This window comes from Mus caroli, chromosome 1, assembly GCF_900094665.2.
Source record: "Mus caroli chromosome 1, CAROLI_EIJ_v1.1, whole genome shotgun sequence".
NCBI lineage: Eukaryota > Metazoa > Chordata > Mammalia > Rodentia > Muridae > Mus > Mus caroli.
In genome coordinates, this window is record NC_034570.1 from 64,478 (window position 1) to 69,993 (window position 5,516).

Sequence of the window (5,516 nt, forward strand, 5' to 3'; positions counted from 1 at the left end):
TTACAGTTGGATCTCATGGAGGCATTTCCTCAACTGAAGCTCCTTTCTCTGTGATAACTCCAGCTGTGTCAAGTTGACACAAAAATAGCCAGTACAGATATATTAACATGAAACAGAAAAATTTCACAGGACACTGTATGTAGACAAAGAGCTGCAGGTAATTAAGAAATGCTGAAAGCAGGAGAAATAGTCTTCCTAGGTGATGAGTTCCATGATTAGTTATTTAATAACAGGTTGTAAGCCTTGAACTCATATTCATGCAAGTAATAGTAAAAGGACCAAACAAATTGTGTGTGTGTATATGTATGTTGTGTATGTATACACATGTGTATACACATGTATACGTATCATTCTAACACCTAAAAATGGAAGTAGAAACAATAAAGAAATCACAAATGGAGGCAACCCTGGAAGTAGAAAACCTAGGAAAGAGGTCAGGAGTTTTAGATGCAAGCATCACCAACAGAGTACAAGAGATAGAAGAGAGAATCTCAGGAATAGAAGATACCACAGAAGATACTGACACAATGGCCAAAGAAAATACACAGCATAAAAAACTCCTAACTCAAAACATCTAGGAAATCCAGGACACAATGTAAAACCAAACCTAAGAATAATAGGAATAGAAGAGAGTGAATATTCCCAGCTCAATGGATCAGAAAATAACTTCAACAAAATCATAGAAGAAAACTTCCTTAACCTAAAGAAAGAGATGGCCATAAAAATACAAATAAGCCTATAGAACACCAGACAGATTGGTCCAGAAAAGAAAATCCTCCCATCACATAATAAGCAAAACACTAAATGAACAAAACAGAGGAAGAATATTAAAAGCTGTAAGGCAAAAAGACCAAGTAACATGTAAAGGCAGACCTGTCAGAATAACACCAGACTTCTCAATAGAGACTTTAAAAGCCAGAAGTTCCTGGGCAGATGTCATTTATATCTTAAGAGAACACAAATACCAGCCCAGGATACTATGCCCAACAAAATTCTGAATCATCATAGATGGGGAAATCGAGACATTTCATGACAAAACCAAATTTAAACAATATATATCTTAGTAGATACTAAGCCAACAGGAGATTCTAAGAGGAACACTCCAACACAAGGAGGGTATTTACACCAAACAAAAAGCAAGAAATTAATTATCTTACTATAAACTCAAAAGGAGAGAATCACAAACACATAACTGCCTCCAATAGCAAATATAACACGTACTGACAATCATCTGTCTTTAATATCTCTCAAGATCAACTGACTCACCTTCCCATTAAAAATACATAAGCTAACAGACTGGATATGTAAGCAGGACCCAGCATTTTGCTGCATAGAGGAAATGCACCTCAATGACAAAGACAGACACTACCTCAGAGTAAAAGGCTGGAAAAAATGTCTTCCAAGCATATTGTCCCAAGAAAGAAATAGGAGTTGTCATCGTAATAACCAATAAAAGAAGCTTTCTACCAAAAGTTATAAAACAAGATGGAGAAGGACACTTCATGTTCATCAAAGGAAAAATCTACCAAGAAGAACTCTCAATTCTGAACATCTAAGCCCTAAATGCAAGGGTACCCACAGCCATAAAAGAAACTTTACTAAAGCTCAAAACACATACTGGACCTCACACAATAATAATGGGAAGTGTTCAACATCCCACTTTCACCAATGGACAGGTCATTGAAACAGAAAGAAAGAGAGACACAGTGAAACTATTAAAAGTTATGAACCAAATGGATTGAACAGATAAATACAAAACATTTCACCATAAAACAAAAGAAGTAAACCCACACACCTATAGATACTTGATCTTTGACAAAGAAGCCAAAAAATCTACAATTGAAAAAAGAAAACATCTTCAATAAATGGTGTGATCTAAATGACAGTCTGTATGCAATAAAGTGAAAATAGATACATAATTATCACCTTGCACAAAGCTCAACTCCAAGCATAGCAAGAAACTCATAAGATACACTGAATCTAATAGAAGAGAGAGTGGGAAAGAGATTCAGAACTCATTGGGATAGGGGAAATTTTTCTGAACAGAACTCCAATGGCTCAGCCTCTAAGATCAAGAATTGATAAATGGGACCTCATGAAACTGAAAAGCTTCTGTAAGGCAAAAGCCAAAGTCAATAAGACAAATAGGCTACCTATAGATTGGTGAAATGTCTTCAGTAACCCCCACATCCAATAGAGGTCTAATATCCAAAATATATAAAGAACTCAAAAAGCAACCTCCAAAATTCCAAATAACCCCTTTAAAAATGGGGTACAGTGTTAAACACAGAATTCACAGCAGAAGAATTGCAAATGGCTGAGAAGCACTTGAAATGTACAAAGCTTTTAGTCATCAGGGAAATGCAAACCAAAATGACCCTGATATTCCACCTTACAACAATCAGAATGTCTAAGATCAAAAACTCAGGTGATAGCAGATGCTGGAGAGGATGTAGAGAAAGAACAGTCCTCCATTTGGTGGGATTGCTAACTGGTACAACCATTCTGGCAATCAATTTGGTGTTTTCTCAGAAACTTGGAAATAATTCTACTCGAAGACCTAGCTTTGCCACTCATGGCTAGAGTGGCATTTCTGAGCAGAGTACACAGGGTGGGACTCATAGCTCCAGTGTAGTGGAATGCCAGGACCAGGAAGCAGAAGTGGATGGGTTGGTGAGCAGGGAGATGGGGGAGGGAATGGGGATCTTCAGAGGGGAAACCAGGAAAGGGGATAACATTTGAACTGTAAATAAAGAAAATATCTAATAAAAATAAATAATTAAAAAATTTAAAAATTAACAATAAAAATATTAATGCATACCAAAACACACACAGAAATATCAGAATATGTTTTCATTTTAATACCAGATATGAGATATGGGGCTGCTTCATATTGTCCAGAGCAGCTGACTGTGGTTTGGCTCATGCTCTAGAAGGGATATGATTCTGCCTGCTGCAGCTAGTTTCTGTGATTGTGTGATGTTTGGAATTCTGGAAACTTTTCAGAGAGAATATAAGTACATAAGTATCCCAAGAGGCAGAGTGGCTTGTTGGATGTTGGTTGTGGGTTAGTTGCCATTGTTTGCTGTTGGTTGAGATTGTTGCATTTGTTAAGTAGTCATGTGCAAAAAAAAAAAAAAAAAGTACATAGAAGNGGAAATTAGATATCCTGATGGTGAAGATCAAACTTGTCCCAAGTCCTGTAATGATAATATCACCTTCTTTCCCTTCTAGCATTTCTTGTTTCCTATCTAGTGTTAGGTAATTGAAAGGGTGGAAGAAAAGGTATGGAGAAGGGTGGAAGAAAGGAGAACCAACAAAGTATCCAAAGTCGAGCTACACAGATCATTGCCGGATTCTCTCTCTCTCTCTCTCTCTCTCTCTCTCTCTCTCTCTCTCTCTCTCTCTCTCTCTCTCCCTCCCTCCCTCCCTTCTGTGGGAAGCTGGTATGGTGGTAGTCCCCAGATGGCGCCTGGGACTGCAGCCAAGTCTTATGACTTGACCTGACTTCCTCATTCACCTGAAAATAAGTCACGTCCATCGTGAGAGCTGTGCAAGCACACCATGATGCAAGATCAGGCCATTTGACAAAGGCCAATGAACTGAGATTGCACGGACTGGGCTGATGGGGCATGGTTGAGGGGTTATATAAGGGATTGCTATTGAGGGCTAAAGAGAGATTTCTGCTTGCATGTTGAAAGGTTCCTGAATAAACTCCTCAAAGCAGTTTATGCTTTGAGAAGAACGCTGTGTCACTCTTTTCTGCTAGTCGGAGACAGAAGCGACACCCTTCCTTCCTCCTTCCCTTCTTTTTGTTGATGTTAGCTATTCTGATTGAGGGAAAATACTATGAAAAAAATCAGTTCTTAAAAAAATATAAACACACCAGGTGGTGGTGGTGCATGCCTTTAATCCCAGCACTTGGGAGGTAGAGCCAGGCAGATTTCTGAGTTCCAGGAAATCCAGGACTATACAGAAAAACCCTGTCTTAAAAAAAAAAAAAAAAAAAAAAAAAAAAAAAAAGAAAGAAAAAAAGAAAAAAAATCTAAACACAGTTTGCAAATTCATTTGGAATAACTAAAATCCAGGATAGCAAAATCTATTCTCAATAACAAAAGAACTTCTGGGGAAATCACCATCCCTGACCTTAAGCTGTACTATAGGGCAATGGTGATAAAAAAACTGCATGCTATTGGTATAGTGACAGGCAGGTAGATCAATGGAAAAGAATTGAAGGCCCAGAAATGAGCTCACACACCTATGGTCACTTAATCTTTGACAAAGGAGCTAAAACCAGCCAGTGGGAAAAAGAAAGCATTTTCAAAGAATGGTGCTGGTTCTACTGGTAGTCAGAATATCGAAGAATGCAGATCAATTCATTCTTGTCTCCTTGTACAAAGCTCAAGTCCAAGTGGATCAAGGACTGCCACATAAAACCAGATACACTGAAACTAACAGAAAAGAAAGTAGAGAAGAGCCTTGAACACATGGGCACAGGAAAATATTTCCTGAACAGAACACCAACAGCTTATGCTCTAAGATCAAGAATTGATAAATGCCTCATAAAATTGTAAAGCTTCTGTGAGGCAAAGGACACTGTCAACAGGACAAAATAGCAACCAAAAGATTGGGAGAAGATCTTTACGAATCCTACATCCAATAGAGGGCTAATAGCCAATATATACAAAGAACTCATGAAGTTAGATTCCAGAGAACCAAATAACCCTATTAAAAATGGGGTACAAAGGTAAACAAATAATTCTCAAGTAAGGAATACTGAATGGCTGAGAAGCACCTAAAGATATGTTCAACATCCTTAATCATCAGGGAAATGTAAGTCAAAAAACCCGAGATTCCACCTCATACCAGTCTGAATGACTAAGTTAAAGAGTCAGGTGACAGCAAATGCAGGTGAGGATATAAAGAAAGCAGTCCCATTGTTAGTGGAATTGCAAGCTGGTACAACTGCTCTGGACATCGGTCTGTTGGTTCCTCAGAAAGTTGGACATAGACCTGAGGACTCAGCTACACCACTCCTGGGCATATACCCCAAAGATGCTCCAACATATAATAAGGACACATCCTTCACTGTGTTCATAGCAGCCTTATTTATAATAGTCAGAAGCTTGAAAGAACCCAGATGTTCCTTAATAGAGAAATCGATACAGAAACTGTAGTAATTTACACAATGGAGTACTACTCAGCTATTAAAAACAATGAATTCATGAAATTCTTAGAAAAATGGATGGAATAGAAAATATCATCCTGAGTGAGGTAACTCAGTCACAAAAGAATACACATGGTATGCACTCATTGATAAGTGGATATTAGCCCAAAAGTTTGGAATACTTAAGATACAATTCACAAACCATAGGAAATTCAAAAAGGAAGATGATGGTAGAGGACATCAAGAAGGACTTTAATAACTCACTTAAAGAAATACAGGAGAACACTGCTAAAGTGTTTCAAGTCCTTAAAGAAAAACATGAAAACACAACCAAACAGGTAGAAGTCCT